Source organism: Palaemon carinicauda, chromosome 33 (assembly GCF_036898095.1).
Source record: "Palaemon carinicauda isolate YSFRI2023 chromosome 33, ASM3689809v2, whole genome shotgun sequence".
NCBI classification, from domain to species: Eukaryota; Metazoa; Arthropoda; class Malacostraca; order Decapoda; family Palaemonidae; genus Palaemon; species Palaemon carinicauda.
In genome coordinates, this window is record NC_090757.1 from 60,623,844 (window position 1) to 60,645,659 (window position 21,816).

The following is a 21,816-nucleotide window of genomic DNA, read 5'->3' on the forward strand; positions in this document are numbered from 1 at the left end:
CCGTGAATGTCGACAAGCTCAGACACTCTTCCATTTTTGGGAAGAGCTTGTTTTGAGCCCAAGGACAGAGAAATGGACAGTTGTTGGGCGGAGGAAGTCGCATTCCATTTTCACTCCTCCAAGGCACTTACTTCCAGACCCTGCAGGCCTCTGACGCCTCTTCATTCAGGCGCTTACTTCCAGACCCTGCAGGCCTCTGACGCCTCTTCATTCAGCCTAAGTTATCGGAACCGGCTACGGCAGCTAAGACAAGGTGTACAATAGCAGTCCCCTCCTGTCAGGGACAGGTAGCACAGGAGGCTCTCCCGGGGGGGGGGCATAATCCTAGAGGGAGCGGCAGAGTTCACAAACTCTAGGATTGGCAATCCCCCTTGCAGGTCTCACGCTGGGGGATGCCTAAGGTTACTCGTCCGGATAACAGCCTCCCGAGGCCGATTCCTGCACTATCTCCGTGATCAGCCAAGGATATCGCGCCTCGCTCTTACCATCTCTCCTTCACTGTCAGCGAATCCAGTGTCACTGAGCCTCTATGCCATGGGGTCGGCAAGAGGTTTGCCCGTTGGGCAGAAGGATCCATGCCTTAGGAGAAGGTCCTCCATAGGGTCGTCGACGGCTTCCCCCCCCCCTGGCTTCTTCAGTCGATCCTTTCTTCTTGGAAAGCATCTGAGACGGGAGTTCCGTCGTCGACCTCTCAGCTCTGATCAAGTTTGTCGAACAAACTTCGTCCAGCGTGGAACAGCAGAGTCGATCAGACTGGTAACAAGGCTGCAGGACTCCTTAGGCCCTGGATCGGAAGGACAGGTCCTTTCAGGTTCCATTCCATCCATCTTCCAGGAAGCTCTTGGAATTCAGCCTAGACTACAGGTGTTCCTGCTTAGGATGCGGTGTGGCGATCCCGCCGCGGCATCGCAGGTTTTTCCCCAGAGAACTCTTCCTGCTATCCTCATGGCCGCTCAGGAGCAGGCTTCCGCCTCCTTCGCTTTTTGGAGGTCTGGTCAACTCCGGTAGGCTCAGGTTCGACCTTCTTCAACACCGGGACAAGCTTCCGGGTCTTTACCAAGAGTGAGGGATCATGGTAATTTCCTAGGAGCCTTCTCTACTTCTGCCTCAACATCTGGAGTATCTAGCCATGATATTGAGTCAACGGCCATACCACGTTGAGAACACCGCTTCTCGTCCGATCAGCGAAGTTAAGCAACGTTGGGTCTGGTCAGTACTGGATGGGTGACCGCCTGGGAACACCAGATGCTGTTGACTCCTTCTCCGAGCCTTCCCTTCAGTTGACTGTGGCAAGACTGAGGAGAGTCGCAGTACCTGTTCTCAGTCAAGGAGAGCTTTCAGCACTATCTTGGAACGTTTCCTGGGTCTCTTTTCCTCATTGACCCGTCTAGTTCCGAACGGTCGCCTCAGGATAAGTTCCCTGTGAGGCGGCCAAGTTCCGGTGGTATCCAAGCAACGATTAACCGGACTTTCTGGTCCCTATGGGACCAGCGGAACGTTTAGACCGGCAATGGGTTGACCTTGGAACCTCTTGCATGGGAGTGGATATTCTCGTCCTTTCCCCACATTTGATGCTGTTCTCGGACTCGTCAAAGAAAAGGGGGGGGGGCCATGTTCCAGTTCAGGCCTATGGTCAGGACCTGAAAGGTACCTCCTCATCATTCAGGCAGGCTTAGGGGCCGTAGTCTGGCCCCTCTACAGCTCCTACAGATCCTGCCGAGTCGCTCCGTGTGCGACGACTTCATGGTACTGGCGTATTCCAACCAGCAGGGAGGCGCCTTTTCATACTTTCGCATCTTGCAGTAGAGATACTGAGATGATCCAAGGTCCTCTCAATACCACTATCGGCTCGCTCATTCCGGGCAGAGGAATGTTCTCTCCGACTATCTGAGCAGAGCCTCACAGATAGAGAGTACCTGGGGGTCTTTGGCCTATAGTAACCAGCAAGTCCTGGCCTGGGGGACCTGATCACGACAGCCTGGAACTTCAAGCTTCTGCTGTTCTTCCCCCAGTCTCAGACCCCAAGACTCTTTGGCAAGATGCTTTCCGGTGACGGTGGGACAACATCGACGCCTGCGTCTTCCCACCATTGTTGTCTGTTGAGAATGGGTCTCAACAAGACCAGGTTGTCTGTCAACCTTTCGATGGCCCTGAGAGCTCCGCTGTGACTATATGCAGAACGGTTTCCGGACCCTCTGCTTCCCCTGACGGAACTCCCGGGAGAGCTTCTTCCACGACACAGGCTACTCAAACAACCACACTACAACATCTTTCACAAGCCGTTGCATTGCTTCGGCTTCACGCCTGGAGACACTACGCCGCCCCCTCAAGAAGAGACAACCCGCTACAGTCGCGGAGCGGAGGTCGCGTCACCTGCGATAGTCATCCGCAGGGGTATACCAGGCGAAGTGGAGAGTCTTCTGTGGTTGGTGTCGTGGGAGAGATACCTCTTTCCTTGAGGCCTCTTCTCCAGCAATAACGGAGTTATTGCTTTTCGGCGAGAGGAAACTCTTTTCCGCTCTCGGCAGTGAAGCCTATCGCTCAGCCTTTCCTTGGCCTTCAGGCTGAAAGGAATAGACTTTTTCCTTCCCGCTGGACCTTTTTTCGCTCATGCGAAGCTGCGAACGTCCCTGCCCCCAGTCGGAGTGAGACCTCCTCCATGGAGCATGGTTCGGACTCTTTAGTCCCTTAAGAGATCTTCTCAAGAACCATTACGTCAGGCCTCTGATCGTATTCAATCTTGGGGGACGGTGCTCCTGCTCACTCTGGCCTCGACCAGTGTGTAAGCAATCTTCATGGTCTCGTACGACTCCGCCCTTTCAAGAGAATAGGGGAAGGCAACATTCAGGTTCGCTCCTGAGTTGTTTTTTAGACTCAGAATCTTGGAGTCGCGGACCTTTGGTTTGACTCCTTCAAGATTTCGAGTCTCCATTCTGTATCAGATGGCCCAGACCTTCTTCTTGCCAGTAAAGGAATCGAGGGGTTATCTTTGAGAACAGCTGCAGTTTGTCCTCACGTGCAAGCCGGTTTGGGAGCACGGAGGACACAGGGGAGAGTCACCGGTATACCTCTTCAGCTCGGACTCAAGGGCATTCATCTCGACCTGAATCCAGACCCTCCCCCGTCACGTCTCCCTACAGCACGATGTCGGATACATCGCAACGTCCCTCGCCTTCGAGTAGAACTACTCTGTGACGCAGGTGCTACAAGCTGGAGTCTGGAAGCGTCTAATGACCTTCGCAGCCTGCTTCCTGCAGGACGTGACCCACAGGAGTATCGATACGTTTCTATCGCTCTGTGGTGGCTACACAACAGCTGGTCTAACCTCAGGCTCCTTTTTGGACAGGTAGCAGAAGGTTGAGGGCATTGTTATCATGTTTTAGTCTGCATGAACGAAAGAAGTATGTCTGGCCCTTACTTCTTTCTTCATCGTCCCCTCTACTAGGGAAGCAGCATCCTGGTCTCTGCATAGCTGACCTCAAACCTCTGCAGGTAAACCATGCTTCCTTGTGTTCCGAGTATTGAGTCAATACTGTCGCATCCCCCATACCCTGACGAGGTGGTATTGGGAACGTCCTAACCCAGAGTTCCTTCTGGAACTCCAGGTCAACTGCCTAGGACAGGTCACACTTTCTTCCTTCACACACAAGCTTATGTAGGCCACACATTTTCCTTGCGGAGCAAGGAACTTGTGAGGTGCAGGGACTCCTTTTCTCGAGTGCGACTCACTCGGATTCTGAGTCCCCGGGTAAGCCAAAGCCAGTATGGCTGAGGACTTTCCACACTTCCTAAGGGGTTAGTCACCCAATGTAAATAGCGTGGTTTGTATTTCGGTTACGGAACAAATGACAAATTCGGAGATAATTTGTATTTTTCCTAACCATACAAACCTTAGCTATTTACACATATTTGCCCGCCAGCCCTGTCCCCCAAGTCAAGTCCTACCTCTAAGTGAAGTGAGACATTTCACCGGTGTGTGAGGGAGGGAGGGGTAGCAAGCTACCCCTCCCCCTACCCCTGCTAACTAGCGCGGGGTAGGAAACCCTCGTTAAAATCTAATGGCTCGTCATTTCAGGTACGCCGAAAGTAATACCCAGTGTAAATAGCTAAGGTTTGTATGGTTAGGAAAAATACAAATTATCTCCGAATTTGTCATTTTTGTTCTAAGCAAACAAACATCACAATTATATATTATTGTATTAAGTTCTGTCCTTGGTAATGACTGACTTTGTGAACCTGATTGCTTTACTGACTGTACAAATTTCCTACATGAATGAAAACCTGTCTTCCTTGTCTACAACACACAAGCAGACCAAGGGAGGTGTCAGTAATCAACACATACTTTGTTTCTTTCAGAATACAAACTATGTGTTATATGTATATGATGAGACCAATATACAACTTGTTTGCTAGATTGTTCCTTGAACTTACTATCCTCAGGTTTTTTCCTAGAGTCTCCCATGACTCTTCCCTGTAGGGGGCAGGAAGCACTGACATAGTCCATGCTCAGTTGAAAGGTGTATGACGGTAACACCATGTGTCTCTAGGTTTTGAAGACCAAGGAAAATTTATCTCGCGGTTATTGGCACTATTGAAAATCCACAGATACATTAATGCTCTGGTAAACTTCCATCAGGACGACATGGCCTGAGCCCAAAAAAACGGATTTTGAGCGACGCGAAAAATCTATTTTTGTGTGAGGTAGCCATGTCGTCCTGATGGACCCACCCTCCTTTTACAAAGGATGAATGAATCCCTCCCATATGTACTGTATCTGTAGCACCTCACTAACGCTACAAAGAATGACAAGATGGCGCCAGGACACTGCGTCGTGCTGGCGCTCAACAACAGTACGAGTAGGAGCGTGGCCTTAATGGCCCTCCTACAATTCTTGCCACTTTCCCCTCTCGAAGCGTAAACACTATTAGGGGTGTAGATAGCTATGTGGCGTGTCAAGAATAGGTCCTCTGATCTTTTGCGATATCCCTAAAGACAAAAGCAAGGGATATTTGCGCCAGGAGTTAGAATTCTGGATACCTTTAGTAAAATTCTCTGGGATATATCACTGTAGTTAAATATGGGAAGCTAATATGAAGGAACTTCCATCAGGACGACATGGCTACCTCACCCAAAAATAGATTTTTCTCTTCGCTCAAAATCCGTTTAGTATATTTTCATACATGTTCCCGGTTCACCCTCGTGTATCGTTTTATCAATTCAAGCAGAGATAGCTATCTCCCTGAATTATTACATAAATCGATACTCGTCTCCAGTGGAGATTTAAGGGTATTCCCTTCTCCCTCTGAGTGTTGCCGTAGGCTACAACCTTAACTTGGTTTCGCCACTGAGTAGACACTCCGGCTTGACTGGGCTAGGGTTTTCTGTCCTTATCCCGGGCCGGCAGATTGCCGACTTGGAGTTTTGGTCAGAACCTCAGAGTATTCAGTCTTTTTTCCGGCGGCCGGCGGCAGGGTGAGTAGTCGCTCCCCTGCCAGTCTCTGCTGCCGGCATAGGAGGCTAAAACCTCCCTCGGCCGCACTTGAAGTGGTGGTATGATGCAGCTACCTTCTCCCCTGCGGTCTAGAAGACTAGTACTGTGCTCGCAGACCCTAGGCTGAAGAATAGACATTCTTCTGCCTCCTAGGATGGCGCCGGCACTGAAACGATGTTTCTCCCAGGTTAAGAGGGGCTGGCAGCCCTCTTAACCCAATCGGCAGACCCTAGGTTGAAGAATAAAGATTCTTTTGCCGCCTAGGACGGCGTTGATATCGAAACAGAGTTTCTTCGTTGTGTGGTGGGACCGGCAACCCTGCCGTCTCCTTCCACACTTCATACAGGACCCTTTTCCCTATCCCCTCTGACCTTTAGTGATGGCCTAGCCATCACAACTCTTTAGCCGTTGTCCTACAATCTCACCGCTTGCCGGCAGGTTGTGGGGCCGGCCGGGGCTCCTACATAGCAGCTGCTTAGTCGCTCAGCCTTCCCTTATGGACGTAAGGCTCCGGGAAAACCTGTGCCGGCTGGGCCGGCTGCCGGTGGGAGACGCCTATTCTGTAGAGTGTTCTTCAGTCCTCTCTTGGACTGCCATCCACATACCAGCGGCCGGCAGTGACCGGCAACGGTTTGTGTTTGGATGGAAGCCTGAATGATACATTATCCCCTTCCATTTGAACCCTCCTTCTGGAGGAAGGCAGTAAGACTTAATGCTTACACTCTTATTTATTCTTAACATACTGTACATTAATAAGGTACCCTTCACTCCATGCTTTCTCTCTATCTATTGGCTAGTGCCGCCTAGTTCTAACCCATATCTGCCGACTGGGTCAGCGCCGCCGACCACTACCCCAGCCGGCTAGACGCTGCTGGTTGCTAGCCAGAATGTTGCCGCCGGGGATTACCCCAGCCGGCAAGTGCCGGCCGGGCCGGTACTGCTAAAAAACTACAGTATATGATTATACAGTAGCCAGTATATTTGCAGTATAGATCATACTGCAGACAGAAAACTATAGTATATATCATACAGTAGATATTTTCCAACATAATCTGTGTATCCTTGCACAGTCTTTTGTTGAGACCAATTATATATTGAAAGAAAGATTTCTTTTCAATAAACTGATAGATGATCAGTTACCATTGACCCACTTTATTAAAACCTTTGGGAAAGTCAGTGTTAAGTTACACTTTTCTAACCCTGGAGGTTAGAACCCTTCCCTTGGGTTTCCTGAATAAGAAAACTCTAGGTTTTAATTTTTGGGGAGGTCACAGCAATTGACTAGACAGGAAATACAAGTATGTGTCTTTCCTAGTTCCTTTCTAGCTTGTCTATCCTGAGCTACAATGCAATAATATTAATATTAATATTTTTAGTTTACCGAGTGAGATAAACTACCGCATACTCAATTAGTTTTCCTCTCTTTACAGGAGGACCATCCCAAGTGCCAAATCGTCTTTTGCAACGTGAGGAGCAAGGACTTCTGTGGCCACGTTCAGTGCAGAGCTCACGCCCTCTGCACAACTACTAAGGGTTCTCTTCGGTACTGGGACCCCCAGGACTGCAAGACTTGCAAGACCTTGGTGACCAAGGCGTTTGACGACCCCAAGACAGCGGAGTCAAGGGACACAGCTCAAGAAAAGCTGCGCAGATGGGTTCGTGGGTTCCAGAAAAACACCACGAGACCCTACCTTTCCAGCGAAAGGATGCACGCTTTGCTGTTCCCAAAAGCGGGTATGGAAGCCATCATACCCCAATCACGACCTGAGATCCCTTGCGTCCAGATTGCCGTAGACACGGACGTCTCTGACGCTATGAAGGACATCCACCTTGATGAGAGGATGTTGGAGGTGTCTGAGGACACCGAAAAGCACCTCCTAACAGGAGGTACCGAGGTGGAGTCTACCTTGGCTCCTGAAGATGAAGAAGAGGATGACGTTGAGTCGGAGTCTCTTCCGTCGATTCCGGCTCAAGAGCCGTTACCCTCCACATCTTTTGCCCCTCCAGTGGATGACATGAGACAGGCAATGGCCAGTGTCATGGCGATGTTGGAGTCTTCGCAAGCAAGGCGAAGAAAGAGAAGCGAAGATAGAAAGGCAGATGGCCCAACTTTCTGCTTCTCAAGGGTCTCGTAAGAGACTGAAGGTTCAAGATCTACCGACTTGCTCCGATGTGAATCCCTGGAGGTATGCTGAATACATACCAATGACCAGTGGCAAGATATTCATATCGGAGAAGTTGGGAACCATCCCTATTGAGGAAGTTGAATTCTGGCCAAACTTCCGGTCTTACCTACATGGAGGGAGGAGACAGAACCTAAGGAGGTCATAGTACTTGACCACGGCAAAGCTCAGGCTCTTCTATCAAGTAGCCTGAAGGAAAAGGGCTTCACTAACTCCAAGGTGTCAGCCCTTAGCAAGAAACATCCCCCCTTTCTTGCTCCAGCCTCATTAGCCTTTCCCTTTACGAATAAAGGGTTTAAGACGGTGATGAAGGCTATAGGGGCAGGCAAACCTTGCCCTACACTTGAGGAGTGTAGACCACTTTCCTTGGCTCTGCCCACGGAAAATAAGGACTGGAAGAAAGTCCACCTTACCTTCTCAGTTGGGAAGTTGGAGGCAGATATCACTGGACGGCAGTTCAGTGAGAATCTCTCTAAATTGTCTGACTTTCTCTTGCGTAGGGAGCAAGAGACCAAAGAAAGACCGGCTGCATCTCTGTCTCTACAAATTTTTCTTGAGACAACGGCCAGCAACAGTAGGACCCTAGATATGAACATGGTCATGGCCAAATCACACTTGGCGACCTTGGTCAAGGACCTGTATGGCTTTGTCAAAGCTAGACGTGCGTGCAGGGAGTTCGTGTTTGCCTCAGCAGCAGTAAAGCATGAACCCAGGAAACTGATAGCTTCCAATATCTAGGGTAAGGACCTCTTCCTGAGCGAAGTGGTCAAAGAAGTTGTGGACAAGGCCGCCGCGGAGAATATAGATCTTCTCCAGAAGTGGGGCATGTCGAAGAAGAGGAAGTCTTCCCCGGAGGAGGGTCCCCAGCCTAAAAGGAAGACTAAGCTACCTAGGTTGCTCTCTCGCCCTTTCAGTCAACAACAACAACTTCCCGTAGCTCCCGTGACCGCGATGCCCAAGATGGTGGCTCAGCCCTAACCAACATACCAGATGGTGCCTCAGCAGCTGGTTACCCAGTCACCAGCATTCAACCCTGGGTTTGAGAGGCAGACCACTACCTTTCGTCACAAAGGTAGAGGGTCTAAACGGGACTCGTGTAGATAACCCCCAAGAGGTAAGGGTGGCAAGGGAGGACGCGGTAAAGGAGGTAAGTCCTCCGGAGACCAGAAGCAATAAGTTGCTTCAGGTGGGAGGAAGACTCCAACAGTTTCAGGATCGTCGGACCTTTGATCCTTGGGCCCACAGCCTAATCAAGAACGGACTTGGATGGACCTGGAACAAGGTTCCACCACCATTCCCTCAGTTCTTCCAACACTCTAACCCCGTACTGGAAGAATACACCCAAGAACGTTTGAGCAAGAGGGTGATAAGAAGAGCAAAGTCCATCAGATTCCAAGGAAGGCTGTTTTGTGTTCCCAAGAAGGGCTCAGACAAACTCAGAGTCATCCTGGACTTGTCGCCACTCAACAAGTTCATAGAAAACTACAAGTTCAGGATGTTAACCCTTCAACACATAAGAACCCTACTACCAAAATGGGCATACACAGTCTCAATAGACCTGGCAGATGCCTAATGGCACTTTCCAGTCAACCGCCCGCTCTTCTCCTACCATGGATTCAAGCTACAGAAGAAGAAGTACGTAGGAAAGGAGTCTCGAGGTTTGCATATAACATATAAACAAACAGCATCAACTACATACTGGTCTTGCTGTATGTATAACGATATAACGAATCGGAACAAGCATTACCAGATAATGTTTGTATCACGTATAAGAACAAAGGTATTAGCTATACATATTGTTCATAAGTAAATATATGCAGTTTATTAAAGGATTATAAAACTCTGATATATTTTTATTGAAAATCAATTGTAAGGCGAAATAAGATGCAAATACATATTGATAATTTTATTAGCAATAAATGACCAACATAAAGTAACATGTATTACATAAATGTTGATAAATGTAATAAGAAACATATCAAACAATCAAAGCACAGAAAATATTTGTTTTCACCTGAAAGGGAAAGCTTATTTCGCGAAAAATCTATTTTTGGGTGAGATATCCATGTTTTCCTGATGGAAGTTACTTTAGGGTAGCTTCCTAGGGTATATTTGACTACGGTGATATTCCGAGAGAATTTACCTTAAGGTATCCAGAATTCTAACTCCTGCAGCGAATATCCCTAAATAAACTTAACATGGGATATCGCATAATATCAGAGGACGTATTCTTGACACGCCACATAGCTATCTTCACCCCGAATAGAATTAACACTTCGAGGGGTCAAAGTGGCAAGAAAACAAAAAACGAGAATGAAAGGAGAGCCGTTAATAAGGTACCTCTCCTATCCCGCTTCGAGTGTGTACACAATGCCGCCGACGGCGCCATCTTCATTCCTTGTAGCGATACACGAGGTGCTACAGATACTGCATTATAGGGAGGGGTCCTATAGCCCTTTTTATAAAAAGGAAGGGCGGGTCCATCAGGACGACATGGCTATCTCACCCATAAATAGATTTTTCGCTTCGCTCAAAATCCGTTTTTTGGGCTCAGGCCATATCGTCCTGATGGAAGTATACCAGAGCATTACTGTATCTGTGGATTCTCAAATCGTGCCGTACTCTCAAGAAAGTATTTCCTGGTCAGCATAGACCTAGAGACCTATGATGTTACCGTCATACATCATTTCATCTAAGCATAAACCATGTTAGTCCTTCCTGCCCCCTACAGGGAAGAGTCATACTAGACTCTGGAAAAAGTCTCGAGGAGTACATATACCTATGGATGACTAACAGACAAGCCAGTATAGTGGTCTCACCCTATTTGTTATAAAGCAAAGTTTGTATAAGAACCACCAATGTCAGTATGAAATACCGACAAGTCCCCCGGTGTGCCCGTTCTTATCACTGGATTGGACAAAGATTTATATCCGTGTAGGAATAAATTTTGCATATCCACCACCATCCCTATAGGGTATGAAGTCTTTCCTTCTTGGGGAAAGCATAAACCAATGAATGTTTGCTTGTAGCAAGGAACAATCCTTTAGGACTATTCATGTTAAAATTATCCATAGTTTTAAAAGTACAGTGGTACCTCTACATACGAATTTAATCCGTTCCACAACCGACTTCGGATGTAGAAAATGTTCGGATGTAGAAACGAATTTTCCCATAAGAATACATTGAAATAGAGACTTTAACAGGCAAATAGCAAACAATTAAAGAATGTTACTTGGGATACTATAAAAAGGAGACAAAGATAGAAGTTGATTGTTAAAAGTTTTTGAGGAAGTAATGAAAATTCCAATATTGATAGTGAGGTCAAAAGAAAAGCCAGAAATGACTGGAGAGAATATTTAGACAGGAAAGTAGATGAATCTGACAAAGCTATAGATTCAGGGAGTGACTATGGTATAAGAATTGTACATACATACATATACCAAGGCACTTCCCCCAATTTTGGGGGTTAGCCGACATCAAACAAATGAAACAAAAAAGGGGACGTCTCCTCTCTACATTCCTCCCAGCCTGACAAGGGACTAAACCAAGTTCGGCTGGTACTGCTAGGGCGGCACAGCCCACTCTCCCACATTATCCACCACAGATGAAGCTTCATAATGCTGAATCCCCTACTGCTGCTACCTCCGTGGTCATCCAAGGCACCGGAGGAAGCAGCAGGGCCTACTGGAACTGCGTCACAATTGCTCGCCATTCATTCCTATTTCTAGCACGCTCTCTTGCCTCTCTCACATCTATCCTCTTATCACCCAGAGCTTCCTTCACTCCATCCATCCACCCAAACCTTGGCCTTCCTCTTGTACTACTCCCATCAACTCTTGCATTTATCACCTTCTTTAGCAGAGAGCCATTTTCCATTCTCTCAACATGGCCAAACCACCTCAACACATTCATATCCACTCTAGCTGCTAACTCATTTCTTACACCCATTCTCACCCTCACTACTTCGTTCCTAACCCTATCTACTTGAGATACACCAGCCATACTCCTTAGACACTTCATCTCAAACACATTCAATTTCTGTCTCTCCGTCACTTTCATTCCCCACAACTCCGATCCATACATCACACTTGGTACAATCACTTTCTCATTCAGAACTCTCTTTACATTCATGCCCAACCCTCTATTTTTTAATACTCCCTTAACTGCCCCCAACACTTTGCATCCTTCATTCACTCTCTGACGTACATCTGCTTCCACTCCATCATTTGCTGCAACAACAGACCCCAAGTACTTAAACTGATCCACCTCCTCAAGTAACTCTCCATTCAACATGACATTCAACCTCGCACCACCTTCCCTTCTCGTACATCTCATAACCTTACTCTTACCCACATTAACTCTCAACTTCCTTCTCTCACACACCCTTCCAAATTCTGTCACTAATCGGCCAAGCTTCTCTTCCGCGTCTGCAACCAGTACAGTATCATCTGCAAACAACAACTGATTTACCTCCCATTCATGGTCATTCTCGTCTACCAGTTTCAATTCTCGTCCAAGCACTCGAGCATTCACCTCTCTCACCACTCCATCAACATACAAGTTAAACAACCATGGCGACATCACACATCCCTGTCTCAGTCCCACTCTCACCGGAAACCAATCGCTCACTTCATTTCCTATCCTAACACATGCTTTACTACCTTTGTAGAAACTTTTCACTGCTTGCAACAACCTTCCACCAACTCCATATAACCTCATCACATTCCACATTGCTTCCCTATCAAATCTATCATACACTTTCTCCAGATCCATGAACGCAAGAATTGTGCATAGAATTATTAGAGAAATCTCTACGGGAGCAAAGAAGAAGAAGCATATACCCATCAAAAAGAGAGATGGAGCTGTTATAATAACAGAAGATGAAGAAGGGCAACGTTGGATGGAACACTTTAGTGGGGTCATGAGAGGAGATATAAAGGGAATAATTTGATTGATATACCTGAAGCTGAGGAAGACTTTGATGTGCCCATCAATGAATTCAGTGTGTATTAAGTCGAAGCTATCTTTTAAAAAACACTCGAAGAGATGGAAAGTCTCTGGTTACGATGGAATAACTGCTAAGATATTTGCCGAAAATGAAGTGACTCTCAGATTACTTACAAGATTATTTTGTAGAATGTGGCGTGAAGAGGTAAAGCCTGATGAATGGGAGCTAGGAGTGTTGGTGAAAACGACAAAAATAAGGAGATCTGACTGATTGCAATAATTACAGAGGCATCTCACTTACGTCAGTTGTCATGAAAATACTGTGTGTTTTATCCTCCTCATACATTTTGTAATGCATAGAACAGTTGGGGATGTTGGAGGATTGGGCAGGATTGGTAACAGGAAATTAGCTGACCTAGAGTATGCTGATGACGCTGTCCTTACTAGCAGAACACTACAGGTCAAGATAAATAGAAGAAAGACAGAGATGAGGAGAATGGAACATGCAATGGAAGATGAAATATCATTGGAAGGAAAAAGGTTCAATGAGGTGGAACCATTTAAATATCCAGGAACTATGATATCTAATACAGGGATTAAGAATTTGAGCTCAATGAAAGATTGAAAAAAGCAAATCAGACAATGGCTAGGTTGAGTAAAATCTGGAAATCAAATCGCCTGAAATTACCTTAAATAGTCTGGCTATATATCAGTTTAGTGAGATCGGTGTTACTGTTTGGATATGAATCGTGGTATAACAATGAAACAATATCTAACAGATTTTATAGATTTGAGAACAAAGCCATAAGAAGAATATTGGGAGTTAAATGACAGGACAGGATTAGAAATGAAACTATAAGAGATCACTCAAGTGCCATATGTGGATGAGATCATGGTGAGGGGTAGATGGAGATGATTTAGGCATGCTCTTCGCTCTCTCCAAGATAAAGACGAATAGCGAAATCTAACCAAGGCCCTTTGCGTCAATAGGCGTAGGAGCAGATGATGATGATATGTGGTTTCAAGCTATTTGATTCAAGGTGAGTCACTTTGCCTCCTTCTTCCTATAAAAATCGTTTTGTTGCTCTACCAATGTAAAATAATGGACGCTCCTTATCTTTATAAATTACCACATACCATTTTCCTACAACTGAGGAATCTTTATATGAAGGTGAAACGCTCTTCCAGAATGAATTAAATTCCTTTTGATTCACAATCAGAACTATCCAAGTAGTTTGAATTATCACTATTAATTACCTTGGTCAATTTAGATTTTTTTATATTGCAGACATTTTTCTTAAAAAGTTGAGAAATATTTGGTTGCTTTGTATTTCCATCATTTGTTTTGTTTTTATCTCTCTTAATGCCTTTCTTTAGGGTTTTCCCTTTATTTTTCTTCATTTCATCTTTTTTTCTTGAATCTTCGATTGCATCCCTTTTTGTTACTATTTGAGCAAATGCCTTTTTTATTCTTGTTTTGTTTTTATCATTCTTGGTTGCTTTTTCTGTAAGGTTACCTTTTGTAGGTAAAAGTGTCTTTTTGATGGCTCGTTCATAATATGAGGTAAAAATAATAAGAATAAACTAGATATGTACAACTTAGGACGAATATTGTTTATGGGATCAACTTTATCCCTCGCTGATATCTCGCACTATCATGCTGTTTATTCTAATGTTGCTGCATTAAACACCATATTAAAAGGCAACATACCAGCTGCGTCTTTTCTATTGCAGTTATCAACATGAAAATTAGCAGAAAAGGGAAAATATATTTCCCCTAATCCCTGAAATTTTCATTTGGATGTGTGAATTATTCTAGGAACAATGTATATACAAGAAAGTTTTTTTTTTTAATCATTTGTAGCATTTGCGGTAACACCCCTCTTGAGGATGTCACCACGATTTGGTCGATCTTTTTGAAGGTTCCACCCCTGAGTGTCAACACCTTTGAGGGTGTCCCCAGTATTAAATAACTTTTTGAAAATCATATCATAACCCTCTAGCTAGAAAGACAAACTTTTTGTAGATGTAACTCTCCGGGTGTCACCCCCTTATAGGGTGTCATCCCGGGCAGACCCCCCCCCCTCCCATTACTGCACTCCTAATGTCTTATTCTGTATGCTTATGATTACATTTACGTAGAGTTACGCTTAAAAGTATATTCGTGTGCTTGAATACAAAGTTTAATGTATATATTCATATAGTGAGGCAAAATTGGACAGTTTTCAAAGCCATGGTCAGGCAAAATTGGACAGGCAAATTTCTCACTTTTTTCTTGGTGAGGCAAAATTGGACAATCTTGGATTACGGTCACAAAAATTTATGCAAGTCCATAATTTTTGTATTGTATATTTATATCGATAGCGACTACAAATTGTGATAATTTGCCCAACTGAGCGTTGCCGCTTAACGGAGATACAGACGTATCCATAATTGCCTCGCTGTCCAAAATTGCCTCGCCTCCTAGATATTTTTTTTTATTGCTGAAATATAGGAATGTATAATTCTTTGATGATTATGGGATAAACTGTTTTTATAGATGAGACCTCCCTCTTTTGAAAGCATGTTTGATTTTTGGTCATAAATTATTAATACAGATTTTGTACAAAGGTTTCTAAAAAGGTGTCCAAAATTGCCTCGCCCTACTATACTGTAGTAATGCTTTCGATTGTAGAGGTGCACATCCTCTAACAGTTTCCATATTTACTGCGGAACTATATGGCATACTAACTGCTGTTGGAAAAGGGGGTTAATTTTACCATTTTTAGTGACGCAAGGAGTGTCCTTCAAGCTTTAGAAGTTTTTAATTCCAGTAACCCTTTAGTTTTAGAGATTTTAGAATGTTTTTTTTAATTATTGGACTGAGATATAACATTTCAATTTTGCTGGGTTACGGCACATGTAGGTGTGTCTGGAAACGAGAAGGCAGATTTATTGGGAAAGAATGCTGCACCCGAGTTGCTACCAAGAAGGTATCCCATGCTTTGTGATGATTGTTTACCCAATGTTAAGAATTTGATTTCTAATAATTGGCAACAGCATATGGATAGTTTAATTAAAAATAAGATGCGAGAGCTAACTAATTTTATATACCCCTGGAAGTATAACATGATGCCCTAAAAGTGGGAACTCTTTCTCGTCTCCGCATTGGTCACACTCGGTTGACACATGAATATCTGCTTACTGGTCAGTAGCAGCCATATGGCAACGACTGTTAGGTATCCTTGACAGTAAGGCATTTGCTGACCGAATGCCCCACATATAGTGGTGAAAGAAAGATATCTATTTGAGGCTCAATGTGAGAATGGCTGGTTCATCCTTGCCAAGATCCTTGGACATGATGTGTCGTACCATGCTAGCTGTATTTTTAGCTTTACTTCTGAAGCAGGTCTTCTGAAAGATATTTAACTTTTAAAACGACATCTTTTGACATCTTTTCTTTTATCATTTTAATTGAATATTCTTTTATTCTTTATTTATAATAATTGATATCGGCGTCAATGACCTTAGATGTGAGGATGCCAGAAAACCACAAATCAACCAATCAATTAATGCTTTCTTTACTTCTACTGTTACTTTTGTTACCAGCTCAGGTAATTTTTATTTCCTATATCACTATTGTATAGCAGTGTATAAAAAAATCCTCTGCAATTTTCATCACTCCATCTCTTTTGTTGTTATTTCCATTTTCATCCGTTTAAGGAAATATCTGATATTTCCCTGTTCCAAGTCTTTTTTTTTTTCATCAATTTTATGCTTTTTCATTTCTTTAGTGTTTCTTAAATTTTGGTCAGATTGTGTTTATGGAAACACTATATATACTGTATATGTATACACATACAGTATACACATACAGTATATATTTGTATAAATGTAAATCTAGGAATGTATGTATGTATATATATATATATATATATATATATATATATATATATATATATATACATACATACTTACATATATGTATACACACATATAAATATAATATATATATACATATATATATATATATATATATATATATATATATATATATATATACACACGTAATTATAGATAATTATTTTTTGTGTATTTATATCAGTACCATTATATACAGTATATGGCACACAAATTTGCTATTTATGAAGGTTTTAATAAATAAAAGATTGTTATATTGATCACGATGCTCAAATTGCAGCCTAGTAACCAGTTTGAGTATTATGAGATGAATACGTCGTTTCATTCTGTTAGTTTGAATGCTGTTATCTGAGCTATTGTCCTTATTCCGGTTGCATTTCCAGGTTTTCTTTTTCTTGTTAACTGTGCTATTATTATTATTATTATTATTATTATTATTATTATTATTATTATTATTATCATTATTATTATTATTATTATTATTATTATTATTATTATTATTATTATTATTGTTGTCCCACCTTCTTTATATCCTGTTCTCCTTTTGTTATAAACTTTTCTGCTAGTTCTAAATTTGTTTCAATAAAGATTCATATTCCACCCCAAAGCCAAATCGAAGTCCTTCAAAAGAAGGCAACCGTGTTACCCTGCATGAATGGGAAAAAGGCACGCTAATAGATGAGGGTTGATGATAGGATGCTCGAAGTGAATATTGTAATGCTTTTCATTTTAGTAACCTATTTCTTTTCATTGTGTTTTTAGTCTTCAGAGTGTGTTTATTTATTTTTTGTTGTTGTGGGGGGGGGGAGTGATTTTTAATTTGAACCTAGAATTTATTCTTTTCAAAGTAATATTAAATTCTCAGTCGAAGACCAATGAGAATTTATAGGAATATAATGTTTTTTAATCTAGTTTAGTTCAATAAGAAAAAAAATATTCCGCCTGTGGAGTAAATATGTTGGGTTAAACTATCTATATCAAATTTCAAAAGATTTAGAGAAGAAATTACTCATTCTTTTTTGCCTAGTAAACATCTTGGCACAATATGCTGGAAAAACGCGTACCTTGCTAAGTAAGGTGTTTCTTTACGTTTTAAAGCAACGCACATAGATGTTTTGACGCAAATAGGAATTATTAAAAATTCGAAACTTTTTTTACTTCTCCTATTTCGACATCAACACGTAATCCCTCTACGATGGTAGTCGATTAGATTCGAATTTGATTAAAAGTGAACCTTTTAGACAAACCTCTTTTTGAGGAGGTAAAATGGTCCGTTGTTTTCTCTTTTCTCATATTTCTTCGGCTTTCAAGTTTTCCAATATTTTTCGGTCGCAGGAAATCCGCATCTTGCAACTTTTCCCACCCAAAGGAAATTAAAAGCTAAACTCGGGAACAATGGCAACCACATATCAGTACGAGTCTCTCTCTCTCTCTCTCTCTCTCTCTCTCTCTCTCTCTCTCTCTCTCTCTCTCTCTCTCTGAGGATCTCTTGTTCCTAGAAAGATTATTTCTCAGAACTCGGTTCATATAAAGAATGGTTGTGTGGGGGGAGAGGCATATGCAATAAATACAGTGAAACCTTTGTGAGGAAATGCATCACCGAAAGTAAATACAACTGAATTAGGACTACGTTTTTAGTATAAATATAAGTTAATTTCATCCCATAACACTATGAATACATTTTCAATAGATATACAAATTCATTGAAGCTCCCAACACTATGACAGACAACTATGCACGAGTGCTTCAAACCTCCTAAGAATCCGAAAGAGCTCTGCCACAACACCCACGAGGGGTTATAATCCCTTCAAGATCAACTCGAGCCGACTTCCCTACCCATGAAAAGCATTGATTAATCGCTCATCAAAGCCACACGCTGATTAATCAGTCCCTTTATAAGTGCAAATGCCGGATAGCAATGATCCACTTCCTAATTAATCCTGCCCTTTGATGACGCCATCTACCTAATGAATACTCTCAGCGGCGAATCTAAGTTATTAAATAGCAAGATTTGAATGCTTAAAAGGTGTAGGTTTCTTTTTATTTTCCTTTTGGGAGTTATCAGCGTTTTGACTAGCTGCAGTTACACTCGCTTCACACGAGCGGATTGATGCTGCTCGGATTAGAAGTCATTTAAGATCAATGAAACCATTCAAACGTTGCCCGCTCAGAAGAATTGCTGCTAAATTTCCGAGCGGCAGTGATTTACTAGCCTCGTGCACTGGTAAACCGCGCGGTTCCAGTGTAGCGGCTTATAGAAACTACGAGGCCGTTCGGGGAAAATCCTGTGTTAAAATATTACCGTACGGGAAACATCCGCTCGTGTGAAGCAAGTCTAAAGGAATGTTGCTGGCATATCATGGTCATTACATTGCTGGTTTTTCGCTCTAAAGTTAAGCATCATAATTAGTACTTGAATGGGTGACCATCAATGAATACCCTACGTTTATAGTTCATAGAATAATATATATTTAGAATTAAAGAGAGCATTGCCTTTCAGTTAATATTTCTTGCGAGACTGAATTGCGACGTCGATTCATAACATATTGATGTCTAAAATCATTCTTTCAAGAAAGAAATTAAAATTGGAGGAAATTTATGTAGAGGTTCTTGGGGTTTTTATTGGGATGCATGTTGTGATTTGGGTTATGTTTTATGTTTGCCATTTCATTTTCTGTTGTATGGAGCCATAAGTGAGCCAATTGGTTAACTTTTCGGAAAAAGTTTGTTCATGATAGTGGTAGTATTTTATTTTTTGCCCAAGGAATGAGTTGAAGATAAAGGACCACACACACACATACAGAGAGAGAGAGAGAGAGAGAGAGAGAGAGAGAGAGAGAGAGAGAGAGAGAGAGAGAGAGAGAGAGAGAGAGAGATTGGTTTATCTTTTCGAAAAAGTTTGTTCATGATGGTGGTATTATATTTTTTGTTCAAGTAAGGAGTTGACGATGAGAGAGAGAGAGAGAGAGAGAGAGAGAGAGAGAGAGAGAGAGAGAGAGAGAGAGATTTACCTTACCTTATTGGCTTATTCTATGTTTGGGTTCCCCCAGGTCCCTCAGTGTGAAGCACCTCCTATATCCACCAGAGTTGCTAATGCATCTTCCGGTGTATTTTGCATCTTCCAGTCTTGGATGGTCTTGGATGCATCTTATGTATTTATCGAGCTTATTCTTAAACACATCTACGCTCACTCCCGATATGTTATTTAGATGAGCTGGCAGCGCATTAAATAGTCGCTGCATTATCGATGCTGGTGCATAGTGGATTAATGTCCTGTGCGCCTTCCTTAGTTTTCCTGGTATAGTTTTTGGCAGTATTAATCTACCTCGGCTTGCTCTTTCTGATATTTTAAGCTCCATAATGTTTTCAGTAATTCCTTCTATTTGCTTCCATGCTTGTATTATCATGTAGCATTCTCTTCTCCTTTCTAGACTGTATAGTTTTAAAAATTGCAGTCTTTCCCAGTAGTCAAGATCCTTAACTTCTTCTATTCTAGCAGTGTAGGACCTTTGTACACTCTATTTGTGCAATATCCTTTTCGTAGTGGGTACCATATCACATTGCAGTACTCGAGTGTTCTACGTACATAAGTTTTGTAAAGCATAATCATGTGTTCAGCTTTTCTTGTTTTAAAGTGTGAATAACATTCCCATTTTTGCTTTACATTTAGCCAACAGTGTTGCTATTTGGTCGTTGCATAACATATTCCTATTTAACATTACATCAAGGTCTTTAATTGCTTCCTTGTTTGTGATTGTCTCGTTATTAGGTCCCTTGTATGCATATACCATTCCTTCTGTTTCCATAATTTATTGATTCGAACTTATCGGAGTTAAATACCATCCTATTTATCTCCACCCATTCATATATTTTGTTTAGGTCTCTTTGTAGTGAGTTCCTATCTTCATCACAAGTAATTTCTCTACTTATTCTTGTGTCATCGGCGAAAGTTCTCACTACAGAGTTTCTAACAACACAGTCAATGTCTGAGATCATGATAACAAACAGCAGTGCAGCTAATACTGTACCCTGTGGCATGCCAGATATTACCTGATCTTCGTCTGATTTCTCGTCATTTGCAACCACTATCTGTTTTCTGTTTTGCAGGAATTCTTTTACCCATTTTCCTATCTTTCCCACAATATTATCCTTTCTCATTTTTTTCTCTAATATATTATGGTCTACCTTGTCAAAGGCTTTTGCAAAATCTAGATAGATCACATCTGTCTCTTTTTAATTTATCATATTTTTGTATATGTTTTCATAGTGAGCTATCAGTTGGGTTTGTGTACTTTTTCCGCGCACAACACCGTGTTGACCTATATTAAACAAATTATTTTTAACCAAGTGACTCATTATTTTCTTTTTTATTACCCTCTCATACACTTTCATAATATGTGATGTTAGACTAACAGGTCTATAATTGCTTGCCTCTAGTCTTGATCCACTTTTGAAAATAGGGGGGGTTATATAAGCTAATTTATGTTTAACATATAGCTCGCTCATGTCTACACTTTGTCTTAGCAGTATTGCACCCTCTTAATGTGAGAATGCCTTGATGAAGTCATTGAGATTCAGCACGGCATTCTACTCCCGTGCTGAAACTTGGTGACGGGCAAGAGGGCTCTCAAACTTGGTGACGGGCAAGAGGGCTTGGGGAAATTGCTCCCTCAGTTCGAATCTAAATTTCTCTCTTTCTTATCTTTTTCTTCCTCTTTATATTGCTTCAACCTTCTCCTAATATTATAAACTTTCTTCCATGTTGCTGTCCCAACCCTATGAGTAAAATTTCCCATATGTATATATTTACATATATATGTATGTTTTTTTTTTTTATGGCATGGGTGTTTCTACATCTGTTATTGCCGCTTGGGCGGATGTTTCTACATCCGGTATTGCTGCCTGCTTTGATGAATGGGAATGGTGTCATGGTTGGGAGGTGTTTGTGCTCAAAGTTATATGTGAGAGTATTGGATGATCTCAGCCATCCCGAAGATGGTTTGGACCTTTTTGGTAGAACTATTCTCAAGTGTTGGGTCTTCGGAATCCAGGGGGATCCAATGCTTGGGGTAGGACTCTCGGCTTTTGGCCGGAAGCCCGTCATTACAGTTATGGGGAGGATGATTCCATAGTTTCTTGGTCTCAGTCCTAACAGGCGGGTTCAGCTTACACCTGTGCCTCTATATCTGTTTTGATGCTATCCTTCGGGTAGGGTATGGAGTGGACCATCAGGGAAGTATACTCTCTCTGTGCCGGTAGTGGAGAGTGCAAATTTCCTTCCCAACATGTGATGCA

The 21,816-nt window shown here is 42.6% G+C and overlaps 1 non-coding gene across 1 annotated transcript; it reads left to right on the top strand.

Annotated features, from left to right (window-relative positions):
- Positions 1-1,139: 1,139 nt before the first annotated feature.
- On the top strand, positions 1,140-1,257 carry LOC137626365 (5S ribosomal RNA). Its single transcript, XR_011041031.1, has one exon. It is a non-coding gene; the product is annotated as a 5S ribosomal RNA (ribosomal RNA).
- Positions 1,258-21,816: the final 20,559 nt, after the last annotated feature.